Genomic DNA, 16343 nt, shown 5'->3' on the forward strand with positions numbered 1-16343 from the left:
CTCGTTTGACAATCCTACGCATTATCCAGTGCTCACCATGCTAACTGTTGTCACCATCTGTCATCATGAAGCAATATTACAATATTATTGACTATATTCTCTATGCTGTCCTTTTCATTTCTGTGTCTTACTTATTTTATAACTGGAAGTTTGTACCTTTTAATCCCCTTCACCCGTTTCACCCATTCCCTGACCCACCTCCCTCTGGCAACCACGTTTGTTCTCTGTATTTAAGAGTCTGTTTTGTTTGTTTGTTTATTTTGCTTTTTAGATTCCCCATAATGAAATCTATTAATCTTAATATGAATGAAATCTTATTAATCTTAAAACTTCTAAAACTATTTTTTTTTTAAATTTTGTTTACTGTTTATTTTTGAGAGAGAGAGAGACAGACATAGAGCATGAGCAGGGGAGGGGAGAGAAAGGGGGACACAGAGTCTGAAGCAGGCTCCGGGCTCCAAGCTGTCCGCACAGAGCCTGACGTGGGGCTCAAACTCAGGAACCGTGAGATCATGCCCTGAGCCAAAGTCAGACGCCCAACCGAGTCACCCAGGTGCCCCTAAAACTATTTTATTATATGAAAAGGTGACTTTTACTTACAACATTGTTAGAAAAGTAGTTTTATACTTTCAAATGTAAATTACTATTTTCAAAATTAAAAAAAATTGAGTTGGGAATATATAGTACAAAACTCAAAAGGTTAAAAATGACACTTAGAGAAATGTAAGTTCTTCTCCTCCCTTTTTTTTTTTCCAGATCCCCTGTTCTCTTCTAAGAGTCAACAACTGTTATTAGCTTCTTGTGCTTTCCTTAAGAGGTGATCTACAAAGAACTAATTACTAAGAATTTGTAAGGTCATTTTGGTCTCAATATCCTGGTCTTGGATTGTAAAGTTGTCTAAACTGGTTTTTAGAATGGTAGTTGAGGTCAAATGACATCAGCAGTAATCTTTTTCGTGATGCAAAAATCCTTTGCACCCATTAGAGAAACTTAAACTTGGGTAAGATGTGGAAGGGAAGGGGAGAGACGAAGGGGTAGTTAAATCCACTTGTAATTAATGGGGAGTTCCGGTAATGTGTCCCTTTCCTCTATGGAAATGGTGCAACGATATTGAATTTAAAGTCAGAAAGGGCACCAGTTTGGGGGAAATGTTCAGAGAACACACACTTTGCGAATAGCTCTATGAAAATAACTTACTTAAGGATAAGATGCGAATTATCTCAAGATTCCTAAGTTCTTATGAACATTGTATTTACCATGACTACAAGCGTATTATTACTGCATGAAACTATTGCTGGTTCATACATATATTGGCTAAGAATGAACTTGGGCAAAGTCTCTAAAAGCAAGAACAGAAAAGTGGTTCATAATACTCATGATAAGAAAATGTTGAATGGATCCTGGCCATTGTTTAGAAGTTCAAGACGGTATAAGCAGCTATATTAATGAATTTTTAAGCATTTTTTTTCTCTGAGAAGGTCAATGGCTATAGCTAGAACTGCCCTGTTGATGGCCAAGCAAAGATACATATGTGATGCAGAGAAAACTGCACATTTACCCTTGGCGGGGGAGGGGAAAGGATGCCAGAGTGGTTTTTTTTTGTTTGTTTGTTTGTTTGAGAGAGAGCAAGTGGGAGAAGGGCAGAGAAAGAGGGAGTGAGAGGGAAGCCAAAGCAGGCTTCTCACCAATCGCACAGAGCCTGATGTGGGGCTTGAACCCACGAACCGTGAAATCATGACCTGAGCCGAAACCAGGAATTGGACACTTAACCAGTTAAGCCACCCAGGTGCCGCTGTGGGATGCCAGAGTGTTCTTATGAGCCGAGAGGACTTGTGGAAGGATCTGGCCTTGGGGTTGTTGTAAAAGACTTATCTTTGAAGGCTTCTTGCCAAAGGACCAAGGCCATCAGCAAAAAGAGGCTGGAAGGTATCACTGGCTACAGAGGAGGAAGATCGGATGAGAAGCAGTGGGCCAGAGACCAGAATGGTCCCAGGGTCCCCAGGGAGTGACTTTGATGAGGATTCCGCAAAGTGCTGTTGAAGAGAAAGAATCATCACTGGGAAACTGCCTCACCTAGAAGATGCAAACATTGTTCTATATCTGCCTTTGGTAAGGATGGTCTCTCCTGCCCCTTTCATGTCCTCCCAGCCTCTGTCTGGGGACGTCAGGGGAGGTGACCAGAAACCTTAATTCTCCCTTGTAACAAAACATATCCATAGGTTCCGGGGATTAGGGTATCTTTTGTGTTAGGGGTGCTATTCTGCCTACCATATTTGCTAAAATGAGATTGTCCTTTGGAGCTGAAACAGACCAAAGGACTTTTTATTGTTTAAGAGTGGCTAAACAAAATGTAAATTCAAAGCACAATGAAATAAAACCTCCCACCCGTTGGGATGGCTACTATTGAAAACACAGAAAATAACAAGTGTTAGTAAGAGTGTAGAGACACCAGAACTCTTCGGCGCTGTTGGTGAGATTGCTAAATGGCACAACCACAACAGAAAACAGTTTGAAGTTTCCTCAAAAAATAAAAACTAGAGCCACCATATGGTGTAGTCATTCCACTGGATCCCATACTTTTGAAAGCAGGGTCCAGAAGAGATATTTGCAGAGCCATGTTCACGGCACTATTCACAACAGCCAAAAGGTGGGAGCAATCCAAATGTCCATTGGTGGATGAATAGATAAACAAAATGTTGTCTATACATACACTGGAATATCATTCAGCCTTCAAAACAAAGGAAATGCCATCACATGCTACAACATGAATGAACCTTGAGGTCATTGTGCTACGTGAAATAAGCCAGTCACACAAAGACAAATGCTGTTTGGTTCTACTTATAAGAAGTATCTACGGTAGTCAAATTCGTAGAAACGGAGAATAAAGTGGTGGTTCACGGTGGGAAGCTGGGGCCGGGAAAAGGAGGAAAATGGGAGCTTTTGTTTAATGGGTAAAGAGTTTGAAACGACCTTTTTTTTTTCAGATGAAAAAGTTCTGGAGATCTGTTTCACCATAATGTGACTCTACTTGACATTTACCAAACTGTATACTTAAAAATGGTTTAGATGGTAAATTTGATGTTATGCGTCTTTGAACCACCTTAAAAAAAAAGAGTGAAGGAAGTATGGGATCCAAAACCTCAGTAAAGTTTTCACTTCAGGGGAGATAAAGGTTGAATCCACAAATGTGGTTTGAATGGGCCCTGGGAAAAAGAATCGAGTTGTTTCCTGCTCGTATCCTATCTATCATGTCCTGCTATTGTGATATAATGGTTACCAGTTAACTATAAACAAGGCCAGTGTTCATTATTAAGGACTTGTTAAAAGCAAATTTTAAAGGAAATTTCATTTCTAGCTATGACATATAGGCATAAACATTACGTAAGGCTACGTGTGTGTGTGTGTGTGTGTGTGTGTGTGTGTGTGTGTAGAGAAATTTATATTTCTTTCTATGTACATGTAAAGTGACAGGACCATTCTTGGGCAGTTGGATCTGGTATACTTCAATGACTTAAGGTCAGATTGACCCCAGTGATATCATTATACCTATAGTTAATGTTGCATTAACATTTTTTTTTTAAGTTCAGAAATATCGCTCAATCATTTGCTCTAGACCGAATGTTATGTCTCCTTAAAATTCCTATGTTGAAACCTAACCCTCAATGTTGTCTTTGGAGGTAGAACCTTGGCAGATGCTTAGGACATGATGGGGGAACCCTCATGAATGGGATTAGTGCCCTTATGAAAGAGACCCCAGGGAGCTCCCTTCCCGCTTCTGCCATGTGAGGACACAGTGAGAAGACTGTGACCTGGAAGAGGGCCCTCATCCAACCATGCTGGCACCTTAGATCTCAGATGTCCAACCTCCAGATCTGTGGGCAATCAATTTCTGTTGTTTTGAAGGCTCCCAGCCTGGGCTAACTTGTTCTCGCAGCCCAAATGGGATAACACACCTAGCCTCGAAAGTCACACAGCACAGCCTCTACAACATTCCCCATGTCAGCATCAAGGCGCCTAGTCTAGTCACCTGCAAGGGAAGGGAAATTAGACTCCACCTTTTGGAGGTGGCAGTGTCCATGAATTTGTAGATGTATTTAAAAGCCATCATGCGACGTGACTGGTTTTGCCAATGAAAAGTGAAATATGTCGCTTCTGGAGGGAAACCTTTAAGAGCTGGCGTGTGATTTTCCACATTCTTGTCCCTTGCCAATATCGAGGGGACGTGTGCTGATATGGAGGAATAAAGCTGAGTCATTGCATGGGGGACAGTTGCCCTAGAAAGTAGCCCTGAGATTTCGAAGGACCTTGCATAAGTGAGAAATAAACCTTTGTTGTTTTGAACCACTGAGATTGTGGAGTTGCTGCATCATAACCCCATCTATCCTGACCAGTGTTCCTTCCCCAGCATCCAAATTTGCAAAATGGGTTGTTCAAGGACAATCCTGGAGACTAGAGTTCATGATTTAAAAAGATAGACTGGGGGCACCTGGTCATCAGTCGGTTGAGCGTCTGACTTTGGATCAGGTCATGATCTCATACTTCGTGGGTTCGAGTCCTGTGTTCGGGCTCCGTGCTGAAGCTCGGAGCCTGGAGCCTCCTTCAGATTCTGTATAATCTACTCTTTCCACCTCTCTCCCGCTTGTGCTCTCTCTCTCTCAAAAATAAATAAATAAACATTAATGAAAAAAAAAAAAAAGATAGACTGCATTACCAGTGCTCCCGACGCTCCCTTCACTATGGAGCGGGGGTTGGCAAACTATGGCCCATAGACCAAATCTAGTCCACTGTCTACTATTGGATAGCCAGTAAATAAGAATGTTTTTGGGGTCACCTGGGTAGCTCAGCCGGTTAAGCATCTGACTTCAGATTAGGTTATGATCTCGTGGTTCACTGGTTCGAGCCCCGTGTCCGGCTCTGTTCAGACAGCTCAGAGCCTGAAGCCTGCTTTGGATTCTGTGTCTCCCTCTGTCTCTGCCCCTCCCCGCTTGTGCTCTGTCTCTGCCCCTCAAAAATAAATAAAAACATTTAAAAAAATTTTTAAAAGAATGGTTTTTATATTTTTAAATAGTTGAAAAAAAAACCAAAGAAGAAGAATATTTCATGACATGTGAAAATTATATGAAGTTCAAATTCCTGTGTCCATAAAGATTTTTTTTGGACCGCATCCGTGCTCATTCATTTAAGTATCACCGATGGCCATTTGTGCGTCACAGCAGTGTTGAGTTGGTGTATGGCCTCCAAGGCCCAAATTATTTGCTATCTTCTGGCCTTTTGCAGAGTTTGCTAACCTTGGCCTAGCAGACGATAGTCTGGCAAAACACGGAATTTGACGACTTTGATTTGAAATGCGATTCAAGAAAATTGGACTGAATAGGTTTGAGAAACACCCTAACTAACCAATTTTCTTTGCATACATATTTTTATTGGCTCATGGGTGATATGGGCTAAAAAAAAAAAGTCTGAAGTTTAAAAGCTTCTTGAATAAGTACACAATGCAGTCCCTAAGAAATAAGAAATCAGGGTGACACAGTTTAATTTGCAATTTTTCCCCCCTCCTTACAACCTGTGGTGTCCTAGACTCAATGATACATGATAGCATAAATGACCCAAAGTGAAAGAATTCTCTGGAAAAGTCTTTGAAAGGCTAATTATGATTAACAGTCTGACTCATCAGCTCTTTCTTCCATTTATTTACTCCACTCTTGGCAATTGGCCAGCTAACCATAATCCAGCGGGCTGCAACTTCTTGCAGTTGCTTGGGTATCCAGGGAGAGCATTAGGATTGAGGAGTCTTCGGGGCGCCTGGGTGGCGCAGTCGGTTAAGCGTCCGACTTCAGCCAGGTCACGATCTCACGGTCCGTGAGTTCGAGCCCCGCGTCAGGCTCTGGGCTGATGGCTCAGAGCCTGGAGCCTGTTTCCGATTCCGTGTCTCCCTCTCTCTCTCTGCCCCTCCCCCGTTCATGCTCTGTCTCTCTCTGTCCCAAAAATAAATAAACGTTGAAAAAAAAAATTAAAAAAAAAAAAAAAAAAAGGATTGAGGAGTCTTCAATCCAAGGGCGTTTTCTGAATTGCACTCAGCCATGTGGCAGACCCGGAACAGCAAGCCGCGGCAGGAGCGCCTTAGGCGCGTGCTGTTCCCGATCTTGCTGAGAAATGCTCGTCTCCACACCAAGAAGGTTAGTAACTGCTGCCAGAGAGGTCTGGGATGAGTGTTTATTTGTTTTGTGGTCTCTGTTGTCAGCACTTCTGAGAATGGCAGCTGACGTGTCCTTACTTTAGAGAATTCAGCCACTGGTTTCTGGTAAAATATAGGAAAACTAAAGATCTAAGATGAAATAAAGGTGGTGTTTTTTGTTTTTTGTTTTTGTTTTTGTTTTTAGTTTTTTGGGTTTTTTGTTTGTTTTTGTTGTTGTTTGTGTTTAAGACTCGCCTACACGGGCCATGAAATATAGTCTGGATTAATTCTAAATCCTTATCCGGAGTTGTAGGGATCATAAAGTCACAGAGCCTTCTTCCCGGTAACTGCACCTGTAAATGGGTCCTCCACTACAGACGTCTTGGCGGAAAAAGTCTAGAAAACACATCTGTTACTGTCAAAAGCACAAGTAACAAGAATGATCAAATCTTGGGGACCCTGTGGACCAAGCGGGACCAAAGTGTGGGGTGTGACTTTGGGGGGAGGGAGGGATCCAACTGCTTGATTGTGTGAGTTTTTTGAAGTCAGGCTTATGGAGGCATAATTTACTTACAGTAAAATTCACCCCTTTTGGATGTAGGTTCCGTGAGTCTTGACAAAAGTAGAGAGCTACGTGACACCAATACCCTCAAGACAGAGAACAGTTTCTTGGGGCGCCTGGGTGGCTCAGTTGGTTTAGCGTCTGACTTTGGCAGTTTGTGAGTCGGAGCCCTGCATCGGGCTCTCTGCTCTCAGCGCAGGGCCAACTTCAGATCCTGTCTCCCTCGGTCTCTGCCCTTTCCCCCTTGCTCTCTGTCTCTGTCAAAATAAATAAACTTTAAAAAACAAGAGAAAGACAGAGAACAGTTTCTTCACCCCAGGAAGTTCCTTTTGGCCCCCTGGCAGTCAATTCCCTCCTCTAACCCTGGCCCCCAGCCCAGAGCAACTACCAATTTGTGTTTTGTTCCTCTCCTTTCTCCTTCTCTAGAAGGTCATACAATTGGCATCAGATAAATGAAATTATACCATTACCAGCTATTATGGACTGAATTGTGTTTTTTCCCCAAATTCATATATTGAAATCCTAATCCCAAGGACCTTAGAATATGACTATATTTGGAGATAGGGCCTCTCACAAGATAATTAAGGTTAAATGAGGTCATTTGAGTGGACCCAAATCCAGTGTTTGCTGTCCTTATAAGAAGCAACAATAGAAATCTCTCTCCACACACACACACACACACACACACACACGAAAAGGCCATGTAGGGACACAGCCAGAAGGTAGCTGTGAGCAAGCCAGGAAGAGAGCTCTCCCCAGAAACCAACCTTGCTGACTCTTTGATCTTGGACTTCTGGCTTCTAGAACTGTGAGAAAATAAATGCATTTCCGTGGTCTCAGTCACCCGGTGTCTGAGATTTTATCACGGCAACTCTGGAAGGCTAATGCACCAGCCTCATGAGTCAGGCTTTCTTCAGCAAATATAATGCTCTTGAGATCATCCGTGTTGTTGCATGAATACTTGGTTATTTATTGCTGAGTAGTGTTTATTGCAGACTATGTACATTTATTGCAGGAATGAACCACAATTTCTTGACGAGTCCACCTGTTGATGGACATTTGGGTTACTTCCCAATTTAGTCTTTGGCCCTTACAAATAAAGTTGCTATGAACATCTATGTACAGGTCTTTTTTTTTTTTTTTTTTTTAATTTTTTTTTCCAACGTTTATTTATTTTTGGGACAGAGAGAGACAGAGCATGAACGGGGGAGGGGCAGAGAGAGAGGGAGACACAGAATCGGAAGCAGGCTCTAGGCTCTGAGCCCTCAGCCCAGAACCTGACGTGGGGCTCGAACTCACGGACCGCGAGATCGTGACCTGAGCCGAAGTTGGATGCTTAACCGACTGAGCCACCCAGGCGCCCCGATGTGGACCTATGTTTTCATTTCAATACCTACAGGGGGATTACTGGAGGAAATGATAATCATAGGTTTAATTTTACAAAAACTACCAAGACTGTTTTCCAACGTGGCTGTACCATTTTGCATTCCCAACAGCCATACGTGTGATTCCTAGTTGTTCTGCATCCTTGTCTCCTCTTGGTATTGTCAGTCTTTTTAATTTTAGCCATGTGGATGGGTATATAATGCTATCTCACTGGGGCTTTAATTTGCATTTCCCTGATGGCCAGTGATGTTGAGCATCTTTCTGTGTGCTTAATTTGCCATTTATGTTTCTTCTTTGACAAAGCATCTGCTCAAATCTTCTGCCCTCCCCACTGGAAAGAAAAATTGGCCGTTGTGTCTTTTTAATTACCAAGTTGTAAGATTTTTTTGTATATTCTGGATTCGAGTCCTTCAGCAGATACGTGTGTTGTAAAAATTTTCTTTTGGTCTTGGCTTGGTTGTTTGTTGTTGTTATTTTCCTAAAAGTCTCTTCCAAAGAACAGTAGGTTTTCATTTTGATCAAGTTCAATTCATACATTTTTTTTTTTCTATTACGGGTCATGTTTTTTTTTTAATGTCCTATCTAAAATCTTTGTCTAACCCAAGGTCTCTATTAGTTTTCTATTACTGCTGTAGCAAATTACTACAAGTTGAGTGGCATAAGACAACCCAAATTTGTTATTTCACAGTTCTATAGGTCAGAAGTGTGGTTTCCTTGGCCAGTTTCTCTGCTCTGGGTTTCAAAAGGCCAAAATCTAGGTGTTGGTTGGCTGAGCTCTTGCTGAGAGGCTCAAGAAGAATCCACTTCCTTGGAAGAATCCAAGTTCATTCAGGTTGTTGGTAGGCCCCATTTCCTTGAGGTCACAGGACTGGGATCTCCATTTCCTTGTCAGTTTCAGCTGGGGCTGCCCTTAGCTCCCAAAGGCTTCTCTCTGATGCTGGCACATGGGGGCCTAACTCTCAGAGCCAGTAAGAGTATGGGGAATCCTTCTTTTTAAAAATTTTTTTTAATGTTTATTTATTTTTGAGACAGAGAGAGACAGAGCATGAACGGGGGAGGGGCAGAGAGAGAGGGAGACACAGAATCGGAAGCAGGCTCCAGGCTCCGAGCCATCAACCCAGAACCCGACGCGGGGTTCGAACTCACGAACCGCGAGATCGTGACCTGAGCTGTAGTCGGACGCCCAACGGACTGAGCCACCCAGGAGCCCCTGGGGAATCCTTCTATAGTTGGAATCTCTAATTTTCTCTTCTGCTGTAGCTGGAGAAAGTTCTCTGCTTTTAAGGGATCACATGATTAGATTCGGCTCACTTGGATACTCTCCATACTTTAAAGTCTGTAACTTTAATTACATCTGCAAAGTCCCTCTGCCATAGAACTTAACATATCCTCAGGTTCTAGGGGATTGGGGAATGGACATCTTTGGGAAGTCATCCTGCTGACCACAGTCTCAAAATATTCTCTCTCATATTTCTTCTAGAAGCTTATTGTGTTACCTGTTACAATTTGGTCTATGATCCATTTTTTTTAAAGTTTATTTATTTATTTTGAGAGAGAGAGTGAGAACATCAGCAGTGGAGGACAGAGAGAGACGGAAAGAAAGACAATACCAAGCAAGCTCCACGATGTCAGGGCAGAGCCCAATGCAGGGCTCAATCTCACGAACTGTGAGATGGTGACCTGAGCTGAAATCAAGAGTCGGGCGCTTGACCTACTGAACCACCCAGGTGCCCCTATGATCCATTTGATTTTTGTATGTGGTATGAGATTATGAGGTTGATTTTCTTTTGTTTTCTTTTTAATTTTTTTACATACGGATAGCCAATTGTTCTAGAACTATCTGCTGCACACGTTAGGTTTTTTTTTTAATTTCTATCATGATGAAAAGTTGTGATTTTTATGGTTTCAGAACAAACAGAATCATGATTCATGTCAGCTGATTTCATGAGCAGTCCAATCATATTTCTGGCATTTACAAAAAATATTTTTCTCTGGGAATTTTTAGGAGTTGAGGCATATGGAACCCCATTCCCCTTCTCACGTTCTAAACACACTCAGTGTTACAGATGGCCATGGAATCCATGGCTTCGTGGGCTCAGGGGTGCTCTACAATTCTCTATAATTGAAGGAAACCATAAACCAGGGAAACCCTGGTTTTCCCTTCTTACTTCTGTAGGGTAAGACGGGCATTTCCCTAAGAGCAGGGAAACAAAGGAAGCAGGTAAGAGGGAGTGAGAGGGCCAGGTGAGGGCAGGGTTGCAGGGGTAGGGGCAAGACAGGGTAAACTTCCCCAAGAAGGAGAGATTTGAGCAAAAGACTTAAGTATGCGAGAGTGAACCATAGGTGCTTGTAGGGGCAGGAACCTTCCAGGCCCAGGGAAATGCTGCAGGAAATGCTTTGAGCAGGAGCCCCTGGTGTCCAGGAACAGTGAGGGGGGTGAGTGAGGGGCAGAGGACCCAGCAAAGGGGAGAGGAATTGGTGTGGTTGGGATGGGGGTTGGCAAGGCAGAAGTGGGGACACCAGGGAAGCTAACACAAAACCTGGGCAATGATGGTTTTCCAGTGGAGGTGAGGACATGTGGCCCATTCTGCATTTATGCCACCTCACGACACAGCCAGAAAATCGTGGGCCCAATCATGGGCTGTGGATGTTTGCTGACTTCCCGCCTCTCATCTGGAATGTCACCGGGGCTGGATCGTGGGCTAGATCAGGAATTTCCACCCCAGGGAGCTGGGGGAGGGGTGGAGTGGGGAAGTGAGGTGGGAATGGTGTCTTGCCACGAATATCTTTGGGAAAACATTGCCCCGCCTTTTAAAGAAGGTTTCCCACAAAAAAACTACTTGGGGAAATGAAGAACAAGGGGCAGCCAGGTCTCAGGAATTCTGTCCTCACAGCTTCCCTCTGTCCCCCAGGTTTGTCTCCCTAGGCATAGAGTCTCCCTGGGCTGGGACTGGGGTCACTATTTTCTTAAAAAAAATTTTTTTTTAATGTTTATTTATTTTTGAAAGAGAGGGAGAGAGAGAGAGAGAAGGAGGAGGAGGGGCAGAGAGAGAGGGAGACACAGAATCCGAAGCAGGCTCCAAGCTGTCAGCACAGAGCCTGACGCGGGGCTCGAACCCACAAACTGTGAGATCATGACCTGAGCCGAAGTCGGACGCCCAACCGACTGAGCCACCCAGGCACCCCTGGGGTCACTATTTTCTTTGGGGATCCCCCTGCTTGGCCTTAGTCGGATGGTGGATTCTGGTCAGCCTGACAGAAGCTGGTCATCTGCACTGTGTCTGGGCTGAGGCATGCAGAGCAATGGAACCTCAGCTCCGTGGACCATTGATGGGCTCTGCCAGCTAAATCGGACTCTGAATCTTTCCCGGGGATTAGGAGCAGGTGTCAGAAGCAAAGCAAGTCTTCAGTGTAAGGTGTGTTTCGATTTTAGGTATTTTAGGACAGAAGTTAGAGCCTAGAGTGGACCCCCCTGACTCCCATACATACTCTCTGCCCGTCCTGCCTTGAAAATAGCAGTCCTGGGGCGCCTGGGTGGCGCAGTCGGTTAAGCGTCCGACTTCAGCCAGGTCACGATCTCGCGGTCCGTGAGTTCGAGCCCCGCGTCAGGCTCTGGGCTGATGGCTCAGAGCCTGGAGCCTGTTTCCGATTCTGTGTCTCCCTCTCTCTCTGCCCCTCCCCCGTTCATGCTGTCTCTCTCTGTCCCAAAAATAAATAAACGTTGAAAATAGCAGTCCATGGGGCGCCTGGGTGGCGCAGTTGGTTGAGCATCCGACTTCAGCCAGGTCACGATCTCGCGGTCCGGGAGTTCGAGCCCCGCGTCGGGCTCTGGGCTGATGGCTCGGAGCCTGGAGCCTGTTTCCGATTCTGTGTCTCCCTCTCTCTCTGCCCCTCCCCCGTTCATGCTCTGTCTCTCTCTGTCCCAAAGGTAGATGAACGTTGAAAAAAAAAAAAAAAATTAAAAGAAACGTTTAAAAAAAAAAAAAAAAAAGAAAAAAGAAAAGAAAATAGCAGTCCTTCTCCCGCCCCCTGCACTCCCTGAAAAGCCTAGACACTGGGAATTTGGTCATTGAATCACTAAGAGGGAAGGGGGTAGTTGTACTAGGGGCACCCCTCCCCTGCCTCCCCTACTTCCTGTCTTCACCTCCCCTGGACCCTAGATGGTGGATGACCGTGGGGCTTCTTTCAACATGCTTCAGTGCCTCCTTGGGGCCTCTGGTCCTCGGCTCAGGGCCCTTCCTGCCTTCACTTCCTGCTTCCCCTGCAGCCACTGTAGTAAAGCATTTCTACCCTGGACCTGTCACTATTCTGGATTCCTTGTTCTTCGCAACTGTCTACAGCCCAAATCCAACGAGGGTGCCCGCCGGCCACCTCGGGGTGATTTTACATTCAAATATGATACTGGACAACATCCAAGCAAAGCTTCATGACAAATGTAGGTGTCTCCAGTCTCTCAAGATTGACCTGCAGCAAAGCGTGTCAAAGATGTCTCCACTCTCTCTCTGAAGTCCTGTTGACAGTTGTGAGGTGACAACCTTTCCTCCCTCATCTTCTTCCCACCCCACCACTCCCAGGGGACCCACCCTGCTGCTTTTCTTCCCAGCCCTCTTCCTCCCCCCACCACCCATTGCTTTCTCCTCCTGGTTTAGTTTTCCCTTCATTCTTTTCTTATTATTGTTTCTGGAAGCTGGTTCTGTTTGAGTAAATGCTTAAATACACTAGAAAACGTTAAAGCTAAACACCCCCACACCCCCAAACAAAACAACCAGGAAATCAAGCAAAGCACAAATGTGTGCTAACTCGCCCTGCAGGGTGGAGAAGCTCTTGCTATTAAGTTGCAGGACATTTGTTCTTGTGTCAGAAGATAAAAGCTGAGTCTTATCGAAGGGTAACTGATGTCAGTCAGACTTCATTGTGGCAAAAAAAGGGTCACCTCAAAAACCTGTTAAGCTTGTTAAAAATGCCACTTTCTGGGCATCAGTCCCAGAGACTCCCATTCAGGGCCAGGGGCCCTGAAATCTGCATATTGACAGGCTTCCTGGTGATTCTGAAGGGGTGGCCCACGGACCCTTTCAGTCTTGCAAATGGAAGATTCCAGAATCCAGCCGGAAGAGGCTGCTGGCCACCTCCAGGCTGGGCCTCCCCGCAGACCCCAGCCCCTGAACTGCACAGCCCCCTTTCCAGCCCAAGTTCCCAATGCACCTTGTTGTTACACTATATTCACGGTAAGGTTTTAAGTTTGTGATAAAGCACAGATGGGACCTTGCCTTTGTTACAGTAAGGAAATCCTCAGTCACCGCAGAAGTCCAGAGTGCCTGCCACTCTCAGAACCGGGTTCAGAGCCTGTCCTGGGATAAGAGGAAATGATCTGCTTTGTATCAGCTCTGCCCGAACTTTCCAAGGAGTTCAGACCTAGGGCCAAACGGTTCAGGTCTGAGGAACTGGAAACTGAGATGGTTTACCAGGCACAGGCTACGCATGTAAACCAGGCATGGTCCAGATACGGAAATAGCCAAATCTGCCCTCTGGCCTCTGCCTGGGGAAATTCAGGCTGTGTTGGCATTTGTAGGTGCCACCGGGTGGCCTGGCTCTCTCTCTAATCAGATGCCAATGGCTGATCATGGAGCAAAGCTGTCCCCAGTGCCAATGCATCTCATCTCTGGTCTTGTCCGAGGGACACACCTGGTGGCACCTTGCCCGTAGGTGTCTGGGAGGTGTAGATGCTGGGAGGGTCTTCTTTGAGTGGCATTCCCTCTACTAGATGGCTCTGGAGAGGCGAGTGGCCTGCTTGAGACCAGGGGAAGAGTGAGTAAGACGGTAGCTTCTTGGATTTTATGATCTCATGGGTTGCTTCACATGGTACGGCTGTTGAAATGAATAGGGTCTGTGCTCTTCTTTTTTCCAGGGATGATGGCAGAAGGGAGAGCCTGGAATCCCGTAGCCTATACACCCAATTTCAGGAGGAGAGGAGCTCTATGGGATGGTGTGGGAGCATCTTTAGGAGGAAAGAAGCAGTCAGGCTCCTCAAGGCTCAGGGGAGGGAAGGAGAGAGGTCAAGTCTCACAGCGGGACCGACCAGGTCAGCTGGAGGCAGAGGTCCAAGCCACCTGCAGGATGTGAGCCTGCTTGCAGGGCCTGGCTCTCCCGAAGCTCAGAGAGGATCTTGAGAAAGGTACTCAGCCCAGATGCTGATTGCCCATTAAGTCTACGTCCCCCGAGAGCAGGTGTACTTGACCGGGAGACCACGCCTTCCCAGCTCCTAAGAATGCCTTTTCCGAGGTTGAATTTCTGGTATCAGCTAGAGGGGGGAACATATTCTTAGACACAGTTCCTCTGTCACTCTTGGGCGGGTGAAGACCTAAGCTCTGAGCAAGCCCTGGCCGGGGGAAGCGGGTGTGTGTGTGTGTGTGTGTGTGTGGAATAGAACTGAGCTGCACCAGGAAGGGAGAAACAGCCTGGGGCAGAGCTAGAAGGGGTCCCCGGGAGGAGGCGATTGACGTGTGTGCAGACATCTGTTGGTTTCGTTAAGAATTTTTGTTTGTTTCAGGATTTTATTATTCATTTATTTAAAAAATTTTTTAAGGGTATTTATTTATTTTGAAAGACAGGGAGAGCAAGCAGGGGAGGGGCAGAGAGAGGGAGAGAGAGAGAGAGAGAGAGAGAGAGAGAGAATCCCAACCAGGCTCTGAGCTACCAGCACAGAGCCCGATGCGGGGTTCAGACTCACGTACCGTGAGATCATGACCTGAGCCAAAACCAAGAGTCGGACGCTTACCTGACTGAGACACCCAGGTGGCCCTCAAGATTTTACTTTTAAATAATCTCTACACCCCACATGGGGCTTGAACTTACAACCCTGAGATCGAGAGCTGCATGCTCACCATGCACCAACCAGGAGAACCCAGAGTTTTTAATGTCTAAGGACATCGGTGCTGACACAGGGTGGGCCTGGGGCGGGGGTGGGGAGGAACTCAAGGGAAGGGCACTGGGGGGAGGATGAGGAGCTGAATGCAGGAGAACAAACCAAATCCCACTGTTACAGGTAGAAATAGTGAAAACCAGGGGAGCAGTATGGCAACAAAAGGGAGCCAAAGGGAAAGATGGTTCCAGAGACGGGGTCTTGGTTGTCATGGCAACTATACTGACAGTGGTTGAAACTTTGAAAGAAACAAACATTTGAAAGAAACAAATGACTCTTGTAGTGTTGTTGGGTTTCTTTTTCCTGGTATAGAGTAAGCCAGAGCTGTGATAGGGGAGAGAGAAAGACAGAGAGAGAGAGAGAGAGAGAGAGATTCAGCTTGCCTGTGCCAGAATGGATGAGGGTCACAATGGATGTGAGATTGTTTATTTTCTTTTTTTGTTTATTTATTTATTTAAAAAAAATTTTTTTTTCAACGTTTTTATTTATTTTTGGGACAGAGAGAGACAGAGCATGAATGGGGGAGGGGCAGAGAGAGAGGGAGACACAGAATCGGAAGCAGGCTCCAGGCTCTGAGCCATCAGCCCAGAGCCCGACGCGGGGCTCGAACTCACGGACCGCGAGATCGTGACCTGGCTGAAGTCGGACGCTTAACCGACTGCGCCACCCAGGCGCCCCTGTTTATTTATTTATTTTGAGAGAGAGAGAGAGAGAGAGAGAGCATAAGTAGGAGAAGGGCAGAGAGAGAGAGAGAGAGAGGGAGAGAATCCCAAGCAAGCTCCATGCTATCAGCACACAGCCCAACACAGGGCTTGATCTCATGAACGGCAAGATCACGACCTGAGCCAAAGTCAAGAGTCAGATGCTCAGCCCAACCAATTGAGCCACACAGCCACCCCTGGATGTGAGATCATTTAGTACCCAGCAGTCCTGGCCACTGGTAAGCCACTGGAGTGGGGGGATCTTTTGTCATGAAACACCAAGAATGTGTTAGGAGGAGAAATCCGTACCGAAAGGATGACCATATCTAGGACCCACCCTTCCCTCCCAGAGTGGCATCAGGAGTGGCAGTCTTTGTGATCATGTTTGTCCTCTTCCCACATAATAAAAGGAATTCTATTGCATTACAAGCTTTTCTGAAGTCAGGGTTCAAACTGCCTCCACCCTTTCCTGGATCATAGGTGAAGTCAGTCCAAATGGTAGTTCACACTGCTGTGGAAACACTGGGGAATCTCTGTTCATTGTCTGTTTATTAGTCTGCGACACCAGGTGCTGAAATGGGAATGCCAACACACTCCCCA

This window comes from Leopardus geoffroyi, chromosome C1 (assembly GCF_018350155.1).
Source record: "Leopardus geoffroyi isolate Oge1 chromosome C1, O.geoffroyi_Oge1_pat1.0, whole genome shotgun sequence".
Taxonomy (NCBI): domain Eukaryota; kingdom Metazoa; phylum Chordata; class Mammalia; order Carnivora; family Felidae; genus Leopardus; species Leopardus geoffroyi.